The following is a 20,484-nucleotide window of genomic DNA, read 5'->3' as shown; positions in this document are numbered from 1 at the left end:
GCGTTGCACATCGCGCGTGTATTCCGTAAATTATCGACTGACGTCGCCCACGCGATGCCAATCGATAATTTAATTATCAATCGCATATTATCTAAAAGCATGTGAATTTCACCCGCTGGCGTCCGGATTTAATGTATCACGTGCGCAACTGTTACGTGCCTTTGACATGATTGCAATTTATCGTTCATGCTACTCTGCAAGGGGTATCAACAATATGTAGCCGCGCTTCCAATAGTGATGTTATCAGCAATGGAATTTTTCCAATCCATAATCGTTAAATGCCCTCCCCCAAATTGCATTTTGACTCGAAGGATCCTCCCTTTTATAATTTTCAATAATTTTGGAGATATAATAATAGTCTTTAAATGTCTCAACTGTCATCTTGCGATTTACTTCTATTCTACGTTTATTCTAGATCGATTATAGACAATGATTTATTTTAAGAATTAATATTCGAGGACTTAATTTCCCTTAATGTACACGTGTAATTATTTTGGAACTTAACGATATGTATAATCGTTAATTAAACACTGTAACAATATTTCGACTTAGACTTCCCTCGGTATAATTTTATTCTCGTCCTGCTCCTATAAGTACGAAATGTCCCAGAATTCTCGATCCCAATGTCAATGACAGCTTCTTCAACCGTGTCGGTTCCCGGCTAGAGATATGCGGTTTTTATTAACGCACGTCTCTCGACAATATCCAAGTTTGGCTTTTATGTCGCGTCGCGTCGCTGCTCGATGCAATCTATTTACGAGCAAAAGTGTACCCGCGTTGAATACCGATTCTCGAGTATATATAAAGAGAGAGAGAGAGAGAGAGAAACGAGTTGACGCGCTCACCGGTGCCGACAGCCAGCCGTTGCACGTATGTACATCGCGAATCAAGACGATGACACATGAATGAATCATTCGCGACAACCGTCGCCGGGCGCACGGTATATTGTCGCGCGACGAAATTTACGCGTTGCACAACACAATCCGGCGATACGGACGGACGGACGGACGGAACGCGGCGCTCAACAATATCGAATCGATACGTCGATCGAGGGAGACGGGTGGAGCCCAACAATAGGATTATCCGAATCGAGGGTTTCGCGCGCACGAGAGAAGCATATTATACAGGACGGCCCGTCTGCATTCTACTCTTCATCAACGTGGAGTCAATTTGTCATTAACAAGAATATCGGATCAATCGTCGAATTTTGGGAGCGAAGGAAAATTATATTTATCGCTTAATTTCGCAAGTGGATCCAATTTTTAATTTACAAACTGGAGATTCGGAGAGAAATACTTAACGCGAAACATGAAGATTAAAAGATGAAATATCGGGTTTTAAGAAAAGAAATAATTACAGCAATTGATTAAAAACCAGCTGCTGGAGGAATTGATAATTGAATACAGATTCTGTTGTAATATTACTAACTATAATTATTAGCGAGAATTCTCTTTTGTGCTCTGATAATAAAATATAATTTTCATTTTTGTGTTTCTTGATGATAAAATTAAAATTAAATTAAATTTGGTGTCGACAATACACGTCGTTATGTTTAAAAAATTAGGACGACAGTATTAGATTATTATCGAGTGACACATTAAATGTCAAGCGAGAAACTGAATTGCAAGATAATTCTTTCATAAATGCAGACCGGTTCTTCATAATATTTGAAAAAAAATTTTATTAAATATGAGATTTTAAACACAATTTTTTTAGATATCCAATAATTTGCAATCTCGAAAAGGAGCCGAGAGCATTCACGCATACCGCTTCACTTACTTGTCACATCGGAAATAGTTACGGATTAGTCATGTGCAGCTGAGAAGGCATTAAAGTCACCGAAGTGTTAAATACGTTCTACACAATAGTTTACTGTATAGCGCGAAATTATTCGGTATAACTTTAGCATTCTACGCGATGTTTCCAAGGAGATGAAGATATAGATGGAGAGAAGGAGAGGCAAGCTGCGACCATGACATATTGTCACTGCGAAACTCGTCGAGAAACTAAACACTCCCTAGCGCACTGCTTCACACATTCCTCTCTCTCTCCGTCTCACGTCGCACCTTGGTCCTCGCCATCGGTCATTAATTAACACCAGGAGACGCGACGCATCCCCGTCATCGCGAATCTCGTCGCGCGTGGAATTTCCTTTTTTTCTCCTCTCTCAGGAACGTGTCGTAACGGAATCACGTTATTACGAGCGACGGGAGAAAAACGGAGACAACGGGGAACGAGAGAGAGTCATTCGCGCCAGCAGCACTCGCGTTAAAGAACGCGCTGGTACTGCATCCAAGCGCGCGCGTTTCGCTCGGCGAACGCCGTGGGCGAGAGCGACGCGACGCGACGCGACGGACGCGGCGTCTACCCTACCTACGCGCCTTGCCTTCCTTCTCGCTGACCTTCCCTAATGCTATGTCGCGTGACCGCGGCCGTCGATCGGGAGTGCGCCACGTCGCGTGCCGGAGAACGACCGTTCACGCTCTGCGCTCTCCGCATTTAACTAACTCGTTTGCACCGAAAGAGACGCTCTACATATGATCTGTTCTTCTTCTAATACAGACTTGTCAAAAGAAACGCAGGAAGAGAACCGGCCTGCACTTCTGAAAAAATTATCTCGCGATTCAGTATCATCAGTATTATTAATAATCTATAAATTGCGAATTTTTTAATATGTATTATCGACGCAAGATTTAATTTACTTTTATTTTTATCATCAAAAAAACGAACGGGAATGTGTAGAAAATCATATTTTATTATTGACAGAAAAATCAATTTTCGATAATAATATATAGCTATATAATATAGTTAATAATTTATGTATAATAATAAATAAATATATATATAATAATAATAATAAATAAATTATATATAATAATTATATAAGTTGTATAGTTATATTATATAATTAATAATATTGCAACAGAATAATACATGTATTTAATTACGAATTCCTTTAACAGCTGATTTTTAATCAATTTGTAATTATTTCTTTTCTTAATGTATCGATAAAATATATCAGATATTCCACCGATAAAAACGCCTAACTCGTGCGAAAGATGGACGCCTCAAGGTTCAATGAACGGTGCACCGAAACCAGGTTACGATAAATCCTTACATCGCTTCCGTGATCGTACGAAAAAAGGTTTACGGTCCGAGCAGTCGTTTAACTTACTTGCAACTCGACACCGCCGTACCTCGGCTCTGAAATTATACATGTTGTATTTATCCGACGGTTACAAGCGCTGTACACAGTTAGCAGTCTGCATCCCTACATCACGGAAGTGTTGGAAATACACATGGATAATACATGTCACGCGAAGGATAAAACTGTTTTCAACAGAGAAGAAAGCACTTAATTTCGCGACGTGTTTCGTGCGGATAATTTTGCCGCGATTTATTTTTATTTATTTAAATTTATATTTCACAAGCGTAAATAAAATATAACGTTACGTACGTTTAATAATTTTATTTTAACAAATATTCTCTCTCTTTTTTTCCTTTACACGCACCGTGCGTGTGTTGCCGCTCCTTACATTTTATTTTCAATTATTATTGCGATAAATCTATCGTTACACCTGTACTGTTATCATTATTTCTCTTATTACCGCAAAATTTCCTGATCGGAATCGAGTTCCGCGTTTTCAAAGATTACTTCGTTACATTTATTTATAAGAGCGGCGTACGCGAAAGGCATGAAAAAAGAAACTTCACTTATGACGGATCCGTGCAAGTGCGCGATGCCAATAACAACGCTGCTTGCGGTACGAATGCACCGCTTATGCATTCCATTAGCACGTTTTCTTGGCGTACTCAACAAAGTGCGAAACGAAAGACAGCTCGCCATTTTGGTGTTAGCCGTGTAAATGAGCTCGCGTGCTTCTCTCTTTAAGCGTCTACGAAACGCAACGGGTTAAATTTGTCTCAACACGTACAGATGTAAGGCATTTACCGTCTCTTTGTGCCCGCGGATTGGCGGAGACGACGCGACGGAGTTGTCTTTCGCGATCAACCAGTGGTGCTGGGGTAACTCGAGAGACCCGACATGGAGAGCAAACGATCCACCGCAGACTGTGTATTCAGTTGCGTCTCCTCGGCGTAAGACCGAAACTGATGCCGAACCCTTGAGGATGCTCCTCTATTTCGGGGATTCTCGACGTGGATCTATCGCCATAGAATGTTAACGCGTGCACCTGTTACCGTAAAACGCTAAAATTATCGACGCTGCCACGAGTACGGTTTGCTTCTCACTGTTAGATGTGTCGATGAATAATCATACATTCTGTGTCCAGAAAATAATAATATAATAATAATTAATAATTTAGTAATTTAATAATAATTTAATAATTTAATAATAAAATTATTATTTAATAATAATAAGATTCTAAAAAGATAATATTCTTTTATCATAAAAAAAATAAATCATCTTTTTATTCCGATACTGTTTAAAAAAATATGACAGGATGAATATATAGGGGTAAATCTTCAGATGTGATGATATCAGAGTCCGCGAAAAATATTTTAATATTATTCATTAAACCTTTTTATTTTTTCTTGTCTAAAATTATTTTTTTTTTAATTTTTTATTTTTAAGATTATATAAGATAAATTCAAGTTATTATGATAAATATTCTCTTGTTGGAATTCTATTTTAATTATAATATTTATTTCTAAAAGAAATAATATTTTTTATCGTACTTTGATGTCACATACTGCGTTTAAATAATTTTATGTTAATTTAATTTAATTAAAAGTATATAATCAGCTGTTTAACATATCACTGCAGAATATCATCCAATCGATGCTAAACGTTATGTATTTCATTTGTGAATTTTAATTCGCATATAATTGTATAATGATGTCTTTGATTTTCGATGGGACATTTCCCGTGTTCATGCAAAGTTCAACTCGATAAATAAAAGAGCGTTATCCAAATGGAAAAATGGCGTCATTACTCTCTGCGCGACCGCGGATATTCTCTTTTATCCCGAAGCGATAAATATTTTCGCGAATTTCATCGATCGGCACGACAAAAGCACGGGCTTGTTATTTCCCTCGAAAATGGAATGGGTGGGAATGTTGGCGAAATTAAAAAATGAAAAAGTAGCTGCGCCGGTCATCGACTCGATCCTCTCATGTTTTCTACATATTTTTTGGACATATTCCATGCATCGAAGACGACATAAATTTGAATTTTTCAGTTCGAACATTTTTCAATGTTTTTTCGCGCAGGAAAATCATTTCCTGATTTGACTCGCGAAAAGAAGAATGAAAAGCTAAAATCAATAGAGTCCAATTAATATCAATCAGTTTACTGTTAACGGTGTCATAACCATTCGGGCATTATTTCGTGGAATGTAGAGTTGATACAAATAATTCCGTAGTTTTTCAGATTCGTAATCGATTATCGATAATCAATTAACGAAAAACCACAGACCAATGCAATCTTTCACATTGCAAAAATAAAATTTTTATTGTTGAATCGCTTCTCGCATTCAGAAAATATTGATGTCATCACTGTATTATCATCTTTCCCGTAAAAAGTATGTATTATCTATATTATCGATATTATATTATTCTTTATCTTAATTTAACGCAAATTTTACGATGCTTTCTTTCTCTCTTTCGCACATACGTACTTGTATCTAACAGATGAACTATGTCGCCGTTGACGTAAATCGTTATAACATTAATTTTGTTTCTCATCGCTTCGAAGCACTATTTAAAATTAATGTCTCGATGATCTCGAGAGATAGATATCATATTCTCGATACATGATAAACTAAACGAACTGGCGTATGGCGGAAGAGAGCGAATAGTATATTAAACGGACGCAACTCCATTCGTTGCCGGCGAAATGCGAATTAAAATTCATAAATAAAATCGCACAAACAGCTAACAAATGGCTTGATATCGGTGAGATATGCGATATCCTGACGTGGGCGATATTTAATGTAATATCAAATAACGAGATGCGCATCATCGGAAATAGTAGGAAATAAACTATACTTGCCGGAAACTGTGCTCCATATTACAAATATCCCCCGGCGAGGCGATTATTTTCTTTCTCGATATGTCAATAAATTATATATGTCAATAGATTACAAGTACACGCGATATCGCATGCTAAAGGAAAACTAAGGTCGATTGACAAGGGGTCATTGTAATATTAGCGATAATTTGAACTTCTTGATTACATCAAAAAGGAGAGAGAGAAAGAGAGCAAATAGGATTGCATTTTCTGTGTGTAACAGAATAAAATAAAACATTCCTGTGAAATATCAAAATATGCACATGATCTTTAAGCAACATTTATTTTTAATAATCTCAGAATTTATTATATTTGTCCTGTCTCAATGAAATATGAAAATATTTAATTAAAATCTCATATTAATTGGAGTCATGTGAAATTTCAATAAAAACTAAAAATTCAAATAAAACTACTATCATGTCGTTACATTAGATTATCATTTTCAGCGTAAGACTGAGATTGTACAGTGAGCGATACAATAAGGAACCGGTTTCAACTTGTGTCAGTTATGTCTCTTTATCCTTTATTAGATAGAAAGCTCGCTTATGCAATGCTTCTTGAAACGTTTAAACTACCTACTACGTTGAAATATGTAGTTATTTACAATAGCAGCGATTAATACTAAAGTATCTTTAATATTCAAGTATATTATCAATTTAAGAGATTAAAATAATTGATTATTCGCAAAATGCTATGCAAACGAGCGTTAAATATAATTTTGCATGTGTTACTTGCGTGAATTTAAAAACATTTGATATATTTTTGTATCCGCGCACCGACAAAAATTAGGAAATATCTGCGAATGATTTAAATTAGATTTTATTTTCCATCTCTCTTTTAATTTCTGCAGTTATTATAAAGTAGAAATTTTATTTCAAATTTTTACATGCAAGCAATCCGTTATTTACACTGACGCTACAGTAGTATTAATCTCCTGTTTAAAAAGAAAATCGCTTTTCATATAAAATATGTCAAAATAAAATTACTCTGGAAACACCATCGCCCTCTCCGGGCTTCTGTTCCACTGCAATTAACTTCCAATTATCCCGAGGGGTCTCACTCTCTGCAGCTCGCTCGTTCACCCCGAAACGCTTCCGAGGGAAGCGTAATTCGATTCCGTACCCTAAATTTACAAGCAAGTGCACGTGTCCCTGTTGACTTCGCAGGTCACCGTCGCGTTTTCATCCGCGATTCGTATGCGTCGTCGATCGTCACTCTGTGTTTTTCCCCGCTCGTATCTCGTCGTTGACGTCAGCGGGAGACCCAATTTCCGAGTAGTAACCGGGATGGAACATCCACCACCAAGAGTGGTTTTACAAGCCTTTGTAACGGAAGGGAAACCGTGAGGCGGGAGCACAAATGAGGAATATTCCAAGCTTGCTTCGGTGCGCGGAAACCCAACTTTCCTACGAGTCGCTCCTCGTCTCTCGTTTTCTACCTTGTAATTCTTTCTGACGAATAGAATTCTGCAACGCTCCGGAATACGTTTTTCGTTTATACGTATACGTTCCTCGGAACGTATTCTTCCCAGCGGCGAGTTCCATTCGGACGATAGTTATTTGGAACTTGGTCCGCAAGTTTGGAAATCGTCCTCTTCCGAGTTCAAATGACGTTGTTATTTCGAACGGATTCAAGAACAAAGTTGAATCGAAGTAAACATCGCAGGAATTTAAAGAATGCGAAAGAGGGTTAATACGGTAAGGGTTCAACGCTGTATAAGCGATTCCTATACGCATCAAAATTTCCTTTCATTAAAATTTATCTTATATTGTAATAAGAATTTGTATAAGAATTTATAGTACAAAATTTTTCCGCAGTCTCTCTCCTTTGATTTCTCTTGTGTATTGTTATTTTTATGGCAGTATAAACTATAAATTGTACGAGTTAAAAATTATATATATAGAGATTGAAAGTTAAAAATTAAAAGGATCGAGTTCATCAGATCTCAAATAAAGACTGGAGATTTATGTACATATTTAAAGATGCAATTTTCGTATGCATATGTTTCAGTTTGTTATAACTAAATTGTTATATTTATGCACTAAGCGTGCCAAATAAATATGTTGAGCCATCAACGCGAGAACAATTTTATAAAATTATATCGTGGTATTCGTAAATTGCGACCGCGTCGTTTTCCAATTCTAATCCATCGCGCAAATTCATAACTGCTGCAACAGTCTTGACGAAAGTTTTTCCAGAACACGGTATGTATGTGAAAGCCCTAGTTCCTTATAATCATTAATCCGTAATGTGCCACTGTGCGCTTCGTTATGGCAAGGTGGCACGAATGGAAATGCTTATGTAATACGCGATGCATAATACGTGGAAATGTGGAAACTGGTTCGAGAAATGCGGAGACCGAAATTGAAATAATAATAGTTCTCTTATTCTCGCATAGACTTGGCATTTCCATTTTATTTAATGGGAAAACACATGGAAAATGTACGGTTCTCGGAAAAAGAAAATCCGCGCGCGTATTATTCTCTCTCTCTCATTAAACATATATATATTTCTATTTAAAAAAATATATAAAAAATATTAATTATCTTATTATCATTATTATTACTATTATTATTGTTACGTTTAATTTATTATTATTATTATCTTATTATTTAATATCTTATTATTTAATTATCTTATTATTATTATTATTATTACTATTATTATTGTTACGTTTAATTTATTATTATTATTGTTATGCATATATATAATTTTCTCGATATAATGGTGCCTCGTCAAAATTGAGGCTTATAGAAACGTTACTATGAATAAATCGCGTTAACGTTTATTTTGAGGTCGAAATATTATTATCGTAATGAGAATCGTTATTATTGCGAGCCATATGGCGTAGTAATGAACGTATTACAAAGCTCCTGCGATACAATAGTCAGAAATTGTTCACGATGAGCTTTACATCCCCATTGATACATGCACAAAGCGATAAAGTGATGGCAGTTCATAACAATATTCAACGAAATAATATTTCACTATTGCGTGAATGCTCATACAATTACGAAACGTTATAACAAAAGAAGTTACATGATACCCTGTGCGTAATATTTGTAAAATAATATATGTTATAATTACTATTAATTTTAATAATTATTGCAACAGTAATAGTAACATTAATGTATTATTATTATTATCGGCAATATTATTATTATTACTATTATTATTACATAGAAGTACGTGTAATAAATATTGCATCATAAATTAAATTACTCTTAATTAATTTTTATCAATAAACTAAGTATATAATCGCACATTACGTTTTGTTGATCCCAAATATATGTATAAACAACACATTAATTAGCTTAAGCAAATACCACATAAATATGCAATTAATACATATTTATAGATGATAATAATTGATAATTATATATATAATATGTATATATAATAAACATCAATTATATAATTAATAATTATTATATAGTTGCCTATTTCTAAACGATCTTTCAATCTAATTTAGAGGTGAAGAAGATTCTAATACGTAACATTGATGACAATCCAAGTGATTTTTCCAGCTTAAAAAAAAAAAAGAGGAGGACGAAACAACGTCCAATGTGATTCCCTCAACTGCGCTGGCAATTAAACCGAAATCAATTCCGGGCAGGTACTCAATTGATCCAACGCGAGCCCGGACACCGTACGTACGCACGCGTTCACCCTTTATCAGATCGGATCCAGCGCGAGAGAGGCGCCAATGCCAATCAACGTTTTCATCCGCATTGTCAGCTGTCGTATCTTGATCCGGTAGAATTCCGGACATCGGAAGTTCGAGGCTCTGACAGCGCGATCATACTTCCCGATAATCCACGAATATATTCGCTCGCCGAGAAATGGCCGCTGTATTAAAATCCGCGGCTCTCGATCATTGATTGACGAATTAATAAAAATCTAGGCGCGAGATGTTAAATTGCAACGCGTCAAATTACTACGAGACTTAGGAGGATTATTTATTAATTTTAATTATTACTTGATGCTTCAAACGAATAATCTACCCCACTTTTCTTCCGCTTTATTTAATATTTATCTTCAAGAAAATAAAAAAATAAAAAGTCTAACAATTATATAAACGTCAAAATATTTTCATCTCGTTTGATTTAATTTAATTCGGAATTTGCAATTGTAGATAAAGAATCATGTCTTGACGCGTCGCGAATATCGTCTATTAATGACCGCCCGTTAATTCGAGAGGAGTCTCGAGCATCGACAATCATAGTCGTTATCGATGCACTCGACGAGGGTATGCATGCACTGACAGCGATCATGCACAATCAGTGCCTCAACACAACAGGTGGTTCTATGAACGGCGATTGATCGAAGGAGTTGGTAATTAATGTAACATATAACTCGCTTTATCTCAAACACGTTGTAAGTAATAAATCAAATCAATATATGCATGTACATTTTGCCTTCTCGTTGCATACATTCTCACATATGTCTAAAGTCAGAAATCCATTTTTCATATGTAAACGTTATGATTTTTAAAAATAATAATTTAAATTAAATAGGTAAATTGAAAAATGTTCTCCATTTATTCGCTATTTTAAAATTATTCCATACGTGATGGCTATATTTTAAGCGTCAGAAGTTTTTCACGTATCGAAAATGAAATATTTTTTTATTTTAATATTCTGACCAATTTAAAAGAATAAAAACGTCATTCGTATGAATGCTGAAACGTTCTATTAATTAGGTTTTAAGTGAATAAAATCTCGTATTTCAAAACAAGGTTGCTCGACTGTAATATAAAAACTATAAAAACGTTAATAATAGTAGCGTACGCGCGTTGTATAAATTAATATTTTTACATTAATATTTTTACTCATTATACTATATGAATTTTGATTTACTACATAAAAGTTAATAGCACTCAGCCATTTCAAACGCAATCGGTAACATACTTGCAATAAAAATCATTTCTTCTATAAATTTTTTACAATTTTTTGCCGTTTCTCAAAAGAACTTGTAAAGTTTTTAAACGTTCTCAAACGACATCGCACAACCGAATAACGCAAACTTAATTATGAAAAAACACTGAGCTCTCCAGAACATTTAATGATTTGAAAATATTTAATAATTTGAAAGGAAACACTCGGAACTTTTCAAAATGATTTCAGAAAACAGACGAGCGTAAAATTCGATCACGTATTGGCGCGGTTCTTGCTCCTTTTTCCTCTCCTTGGCAGGAGTACTTCTGCAATCCGCGCCACCGCCCTCGATCTTCATCCGCGAAAAAACGGATTTCCCGCGGGAACATTATCATTTTAGCTTGCGGAGAATTGCGGCGGCGATGTGCCGATTATCGATTCGAGGACCAGCGCCGTTCTCGTCAAGTAATCAAGAGCCGAGATCTGGCTGGCGCTTCTTCTCGGTTGTCTGCACTTCGTTTTTATTTCTTTTCTTTTTTTTATTCTCTCGTGCCGGTGTGGAAACGCCGCTAACGAAAGTAAATTCTCACGACCAACCACTTTTCACTAGTGCTCGATAGACGTTTTATCTACGGATCTTTGCCTCCCCGGACCGGTCGAGATTTCTCGGTGAATTTTAACGCGATTTCAATATTTTCCTTGTAATCTTCTTTTCTCTCTCTTTCGATAGATGACCGCAGAAATAATCACATCATTAAATTTTGTATTCTGATCTGTCTAAATTCTCGAATAAAATCATCGCGGTTTTCTCATCCACGACGCTGTTACACAAGGATTTTAAAATTACGAATTTTCTACGATTAACTGTACCTTTGTGAAATTGCCACTCAAAGGATAGTTATTCTCGCCCGAGTAAAATTGGAATCCTCGCGTCACACTTCACGTATATATTGCGCTCGTCCTATGTACCCGGCTCTAACAATTCTCCTTGCAACACAACGCGATATTAGCATCGACTAACCAACGAGATTCAAAGTGTCTCGGTTATTCTGTACCATGTGAGGCATATGAGCTTTTAGAAAAGCGCGCGAGTACCGCTTTTAAAATCCTCTCTTAATATAAATACTTGCAAACACGGCGCAAAATTTTCTTTTGCAAAAGAGAAGTGTAATAGATTTTTTAAGCTTTATATTTACAATATTAGTAAATCATCGTCTCAATCTATTGTAAATTTCTTTCAAAAATATTTCTTCTCTGGAACTCTATATCGTATCCAACGACAAATGTTATATTATCTGTTCATTTTATCAAAACTATTTTATGGGATGCGTATAAAACAGAATATATGTATATATTTCTATTTTATCAAATAAAAATATATTTTTTCTTTTTAATTATTCATTTTTAGAAAATCTAATAATATATTCACCCTTAAATTAAATAGAAAAAATGGACGAAATAGGGAAATGACTGAGCATAGATAAACTCACTATATTCCCGTGTGCACTTAATGTGCTATCAGGAAACCTGGACTCTTACAGTAAGAAAAGGATCATTTATTCTCATTCGCGACAGGCTTTAAAAAAGAATTGCTTAAACGACGACGACAACGACGACAGTTGTAAACAAACGGCCACAGCTCGCGACACTCCATTATGCAATGTAATGTCAGCAAATACTGCATAATGCAACGATGGAAGGAAACAGGACGAAGATCGGAGGAAGAAGATGGGACGATTATTAATTCAAGTTTTATCGTCGCTTTCCGCTTCGGGAATAAAACAATGTTAAGAAACCGACGGAGAAGGAAAGGGATGGACGTCCAGTAGGGAGGCTAAAATCCGTCGTCATCACGTCGTCGTCATCGTGTGTTTCCATCGTTACAAAAGCCAGAAATGAAACGCGATTTCCGTGATAAATGGATTTTAATCAAACGCATTCCAGCAGGAAAATAACGCACGTGCACGCGTGCACGTTACGAGTTCGCATACGACATGCATTAACGATGAACTTTAATTAGGTCATCGCCGTTCATTCGCGCGCCACGATCGAGCGATTTCGCGCGTTAGCATAGATCTCCTCTTCTGAAAAATCCATTCGTCTGGATATTTATTAGAATCGCCAGTATGACGATTCTGATAAATATCCAGACGAATCGCCGTCACCGTCAGAATTGAGTCGCGCGAGCACATGCGAAAATTTTTCCACTATTAAAACGAAAACGATTTATCACCATCTCGGATGCCGCGAATTTTCGCGAATTTTTTGTTCATTTTTGTGAAACCTATAAAATATAGTTCATCGCGAAAAAAAACGTTATTTTTCAGAACTATATTTTAAATTATAATAAAAAACTATTCAGTAAAATAAAACTTAGCAGTAACACACATAATTTTATTTTTTTATTTTCAAAAAATAAATAACCTGAAAAAATAGTTTCTTTTAGTGTAAACAAATATTTCAATTTTGAAAAAAGACGAACTTGCTTTTTTGCATTTCCAGAACAATTTATTCAGGAGCTCGTGGAAAATTTCTAGAAGTATAACAAATTAGATTTATCAGACTAAACAAATACAAAAGATTAAAATTATATAGAGGCCATTTTCGAGAGAATTGCAGGGAAATAATATACATATCTTTTATGGCGAGTGTTGGCGGATTGTTGACTTGCAGTTTTATCGCGACGCTATTTAGAGTGATAAGTCATACTGTTAAGGATCTTTTTTAATAAGGCCGAACACATAGTTCAACTCGCGTAAATTCTCGAATCAGGCGTTTTTGATAGGAAAAAATATTAGATATTGTTCAAATAACATATTCTTAATAAATGTAAATTAAATATAATATATAATTCATGATAATATAGAATTTAGCAAGAGAATGTTAATTTCTGCCATTTTAATGAGCTATAACAAAAAATCTCTCTAGCTTTGTTACGAATGTCATCAATATGCCGTCGTTGATATAGTTGAATCGATTCCTTTTAAAATCCCCATTCTGAGAACGAGTTTGCAAAGAAGGATAGCTTCCAGCAATTGAACGATTTAATTCGAACGCTTAATTCTGAACTTCGGTTATCAAGCTATCGTTTGAAACAATTTCCTAAGATAAACAACATTGTCTCATCATAATTTGTTCTGGAAATGAAAATCTCTTTCTTATATAAATAAAAAATAAAATGATTAGTAGAAAATAAATTTTTAGAAAGTAAATTCTAATAAACATTTATTATTTTAAAAGCTATTCTGCATGTAATGTATAATTAATAGCATAAATGTTATCAAAAAATTAAATAATCACCTGTTCTTCGCGTATAATAATAGAATTTTAACTTTTAGGAATTCCTAAAATTATTTAACTCTATTAAAATTCGCATAAAATTTTCGTGACATTTACATACAAGAATAAGTACATTTCCTTTTTTGCGATTTAATGCAAAATAAATACATTTTATTAACTTTTACTGTCGCTTGTCGAGCTATGGACAGCACATTTATAAGAGTTATTCTATCCAAAGGAAAGGATCTTTTTCTCCGAGTGAAAAAAAAACAATAGTGTCGGTAATCTCACTTTGCCGAGTCAGGAATTGCCGCGTCTTACACGTGACAGATGTGATCCTAAGTTAGAAATCGGATCAAGTCACAAATACATACGTATATTCCTCATTAAGCCATCGAAGTAGCGAACGTAATTACGAGAGTAAATTCCCGCTCGAGATTACCCTGTCAGTAGTATGCCGCCCATTAATCGGCGGATAATTACGCGCGGACCTCATCAAAGTCGACTTGCGAACAGACGACGTCTCCCGACTTTCGTGTGGCACCGGCACTAGAATCGATTTATGCCATTTCGTCAGTCGGCTCTCTGTGCTCTCTGCACTTGACACATGTATATCGCCGATTAAAGGATCATCTCCGTCAACTCTCGGTGGAGTTTAATTGGATCGTCTTGTGCTTGCGCTCGTATCAAGGGAGAATCGAGAGAGAAACGCGCGTGCGATTTGCACGATGACTATACAAGCGTCTCGTGTATTGCAAATTATATTGCAAGCTCTGAATCTTCGTTTTATTCGTCTTTGAGCACCGACAAAGACAAAGGGCGGCATAAATGAGGGAAAATTTAGACTCAATTGCAAAGCGACAATGCGATGTTACAATGTTCCTCAAAACCCTTCTTAATGATCTCTTTTTTTTCTTATGATTTTCAATATTCTAATTATTACAATGTAATGTTCAATATTAAAAATATTCAATAGATGACATTTAGACAATAGATAAACATTTGCATTGATTCAACTTGAGAAAGCGTAAATCTCATTTAATTTTAAATTTTTATATTTGAATTTTTTTTAAATTCTCGTATCAAAATGTCTGTGTGATAGGTGTAAAGAGGAACTTTCTGAACATTATATGGCTTGTCCACGATCGATTACGCGTTGAAAGGTACCACCCAAAGATCGTCGCGTTGCGGGGTTTCCGTCATGAAAAAAAGATAATAAAAACATCTGAGTGAAAGAAGTTAGCGATCTGAAATGGTGCTGTGTGCAAAAGATTCTGTTGATTTTAATTGGATTCTTTTTCTTGCATAGTTGCCAAGAATTACACGTAGAAATCATATGACAACTCTTTCCTCTTCCTCTTTCTCATGTGTAAATATAGATGAGTTGCTTTGCGAGTTTATTTGCAAGATGCAAAGTTTCAAGACGACGCACGAAAGAGACAACTAATTAAGGAGAGTGACTCAAAGAGTATCGAAACAGGAACAAAAAGAGAGACGAGAAAGAGAGAAAAGAGAGAGAGAGAGAGAGAGAGAGAGAAGAAAGAAAAGCTTATAATAGCATGAATAGTATTACATTAAAATTATGAATATAATTATGAATATAATTATTATATTATTTTATTTTATTACACGATTTATTATTCGATATCTGACTTTATGTGTTTTTACGAGAAATCAAAATGTGATATTTTTCATCAAAAAAATTCTCTCATTCTCTTTTCACTTCTTCCTATATACGTGTAATTTTCTAAGATATACAACTTTCGATTTTCAAGGCTAAAAGTTAGCAGCTATAATAAATTCCGTTATCCAAATCAATTACCGTGTTCTAACTTAGCAGCGCTACTTGCTGAAGCGTGGAAATTAATGATGCATCCCGACGATCGACATTATCCGGTGAAAGAAAACGGCTGCAAGTTACGTGACATGCGAATGATAAAATTCCTTCATTTTTAAAAGAGATCGTGGACCACGATGAAAAAAAAAAAACCGCAATATCCGACTTTAATATCCCGAAGTGGAATGACACTTTTATGTCCCGCATCTCGACATATATCGTTTTCCGGACAGATTTCAGAACAGGTCGTTTTGTTGTATTTTGACGTTGTATGTATGTACATACATATACGATACAGTAAACTTCTAGTCATCAACTTCACGAGAGTCGTTCTTTTGTTTATCGCGCGCGATGAACATCCGACTTGTCACTTTGTCGCACATGACATGTGATGAAACAATAGTTATTTTCGCGCGTCAAAATGAGTAATTATATGGAATAACCCATATATATGTGTATAAATGTATAATAAATTTGTATTTATCCAACCATCGCACTAAGTGTAAACATACAAAATGCACATTCGCTGCTAAAATATCGCTATTAAATATTTTATTAATATAGTCCATAATATAACAACATTGAAGTATTAGCAGTGCATGATTACGGCGAAAGGGAAATTTGCGTGATGGGATACTTATTCCAAAAGATCCTGAGAATTCAACTTCTCTCAATTTTTAAATAATATTTTATACGTGATATTATATATATTAACAGTGAGAAGAGATTATACGATGCAATTTTATAGCTAAGATATTTTTATATTTTTTCCCATGTGTAACTTATGATATTATAACATAAAATCTAATAGAGATTCAAATTAAGTTTTATCAAAGAGCATCAATAAGTAACTGAAATTATTTTTCACATGAAATCGTGTGTAAGTCGATTCAATAAATTATAAATTCTTCACGAAAAAATCTCTTAGATTTATATTATATAAATGATATAGTCGGTAAAATGAACAATTGCGCGCGAGTTTGTCATTTTCGCAATTCAACTCGTATGATATATATGTAAAAGTTATTGTCCGTAAAATTTTTGACATGTATAAATGCTCGTAAAAGGCGGGAGTTAAAATTTTTATCATCTATCCCCTGGCGATCTCTCAAGATTCAACTTCGAGTTTCTGCACAAGCAATGCGTATGCTGTTTTAATAGTTTCTGTCAACTTTGTTACTTGCCGCATGAGCGGACGAAGAGCTTTCATATTTTGTTTATATTTGACGAACGTGGGTTTTATTTATACATCTGGAGAGACGACAAATAATGTAGAATGTGTTGAATTCGCGTACGAATGGTATTAATAAAATTGACAAGTCGATGGAACGTTATTATACTCTCTGGAATATTACTTTTATATTCCAGAGTAATTGTTAAGTTACATAAAAAATTCCTAACAGTTCTGAGACAACCTTTGGTTAACACTTTAAATTGAATTTTCTTGAAAAAAATTTCATTATAACATTGAAGAAAAAAGGTTTTTAAAAACTAATTAGTAATCGAATGTTTTGAATAAAAATAATTTGTCAATTTTATCTAATTTTTTAACAAAGATGAAATTTTAAAATTATTTAATCTTAATAATTCTAAAAACTAATAGGTATACTATAACTTCTTATCTTATTTAGAAGATTTTGAAAAACAATATCATTTTCAACATTGCATCGTTTCACTCTAATTTCGAGGATAATTTCTCGCTCTGTGTGTAATTCACATCGAAATGTATATTCAATTATCGCAAAGAATTTCCGGAGGGATAGATCGAGAGAGGAGAAAGTCAGTAATCCGCCTTAAAGTGTACACAAACCGCAACGCGGCGATAAATTCAGTTTACAGTCCCGGGAGTTGGCGTCAAAGTCTCTTCTCAAAGACTTCATCGTGATAAAAAGAAAACGACGAGTAAGCTTCGCGACGAGTCTCCACGACTTCGCCGCAAGATAACAAAACTCGACGTGATAAGTCAGTAGGTTAAATTCCTTTAAATAATAGAAGCAAGGAGAAAGGGTTGAGAATCGATTGCTAGCTTCTTTGATCAAAAATGAATACCCGAATTTATTAAAATAATTAAAATTATAAATTCGCGTACCGCGAGGAACAATGGATTATAATTTTGCTTCCTCTACTAATGACGCATTTTCACAATCGACCGCGGAAAAATCGTTTATGCGACAGAACAAAGCCAATCCTCGTGAAAAGAAAAAATATTTGACACGTAAACGCGGGACAGTATTAAGTTCACGATTGGCGTAAACGTTTCGTAACGCAATTGCAGCAGCAATAATGGTAACGCGAATTTGATAAAAAATTGAATAAACGAGTTATTCATTGAATTTAAAAGAACGTTTTCCGTTCTTTCAAAAAAGACCATAGCTCGCAGCTATGCTGTACAAGCGTTATATATTTTCAATTCTGATGAATAAAAAAATGCTTTTTGCTGCATTTTTCGCTTTATTTAATACTACGTTAGTTATCAGAAATAACGTAATATAACTTTCTCGAATTTTAATTTTTTTTAAATTTAAGTGTATTAATTATTTTTTTTTTAAATTTAAGTATAATCGTAAAAAACTATACGTTAAGAAACTATCACAGGACACGACATCGAAAAGACATCAAGACTCACCAGGAACTCGCCGCTGCCGAGGCTCTGCTGAGACCCATCCGGTGTAATGGCGAGGTCTGCGACGATCGACGTGGAGAAGCTTCTGCGTGCCTGATGGTGACACTTATGCGGATTTCTTTGCGTGGCATAACCGGAGACCACGGCGCTCTCGTTCAGCTTGGACGTCCAGATCTCCTCTTGTTCGCGCTGCGGCGACTGGCTGATCGTGCGATGCTTGGTGAATCTGGAGATCCGTTCGGTCTTGACCCAGTCGTGATTCGGCCGAGGTTGACGCGTGATCGTCTGAAGGGATTTCATGGCGTTGAAGCGCGAAAACCCGTCCTCCATCGCGGCTGCCCAGAGATGATCCGGCAGATCCCGGGAACCGCACTGCGTCTCCACGGATTGCCGGTCCGAGGACGAACCCAGACCGGAGGTGGTCGGTGTGGTCGGATAATATCTCCGATAGGACGTGTCCTTGGAATCCTCGATATCCGTGGAGTAAAAGTCGCCGTCGCGCGACTCCAGCGAGCGATTGTTCTCGTGCAGGTTCAAGGACGAACCGATGCCGGTCGAGGTGGTCGACGTGCGGCAGAAGCGTCGCTCGTTTGCCGACGTCCATATTTCATCCGTGATCGAGGAACCGATCCCCGTGGAGGTCGTGGGCGTTCTGTACGAGCGAGTCTTTCTATAGCCGTCGCATGTTGATACGGTGAGTAATGAGAGAGGGGGGGAGGGGGAATGTTTGTATCTTCTCAAGTCGATTACAATAATAACGCTCGTCCTCTTTAACTATGTTTTTAGGCAAAACGAAAGAATGTAGAAAAAAATTATAAACAACTTATAAATATTTTCAACTAGTTATTATTTTTTTAATTGAAATATTTAAGTATTTACATTAAATACGACATATTAAGTCTAACACGTGACATCTATTTAACTTAAATATTTAAATATTTCAATTGAAACAATAATAATTAGGTGAAAATATTTAGTCAAGTTTATAATTTTTTTTTCAGTGTACTGGTAACGAAATTTCAAGTAATTAAACAACGATCTTCGACAAATTTAATTCGAGAGTTTGTAGTTGAATCGAAAATTAAGTTTTTGTTGGAGAAAAAGAGTGCAAAGAAAAAGCGAATGTAAATTAATCGGTACGAAAAAGCGAATTAAGCGTTTTATATTACCTAGACTAATCTCAGAAGATTCAAAAAGCGTAATAAATTGCAGCGTAATTTTGTTCTTCCCTAGATATTTGCTATGACTTGTAAGAAAAACGACCGATAAGAAAGATCAAGAAATAAAGTAAATTCCTATAACTCAGAATATTGGTTCTAAACTTGTATATAACGTGCAAACTTTTACGAAATTTCCTCAAAACGAAAAATTTTTAGAGATTTCCAGCAACTCTCGAGAGATCTCTAATATCCAAACGGTAATGAAGGTTTAATGGTGCGCGACTCGAAGAAGGAACTTTTGATATAATAGATACAGTGACTCACAAAATTGATCGAGTGTTTCCAAAATTATTAATATCACTTATCAATTATTCAAAAATATATATTATTTATAAATATATCTGTATCTTCCAATATACAAGGTATAAAAATTCATTTTTCTTCTCTTTTTCTTGTTAAAAAATCTTAAAACCATCGATCAATTATACGTGCATAGTTGTATATACCTATGAGGGAGGTTTCTCTCTCTCCAGAGCTCATCGGGGTTCGCGGGGGACGTGTGGTTCGTAGCAGAGGTCGTGACGAGGGTAGTGTGCTGATTCGCATAGGAGCACCTCTGCGGAAACCCCATCCCCTCGTCGAGACCGGCCGCCCAGAGCGATTCGAGGGGTAGATCC

General features: G+C 35.4%; 1 protein-coding gene across 8 annotated transcripts in view; it reads right to left on the bottom strand.

The window, feature by feature from the left end:
- LOC145976882 (uncharacterized) overlaps window positions 1-20,484 on the bottom strand; it is a 247,049-nt gene that overhangs the window by 101,202 nt on the left and 125,363 nt on the right. The window lies entirely within an intron of this gene.

This window comes from Camponotus vicinus, unplaced genomic scaffold, assembly GCF_025532165.1.
Source record: "Camponotus vicinus isolate PSW18456_S1 unplaced genomic scaffold, iyCamVici1.0 SCAF_9, whole genome shotgun sequence".
In the NCBI taxonomy this organism is placed as follows: Eukaryota; Metazoa; Arthropoda; class Insecta; order Hymenoptera; family Formicidae; genus Camponotus; species Camponotus vicinus.
This window is presented reverse-complemented; position numbering and strand designations above follow the sequence as displayed.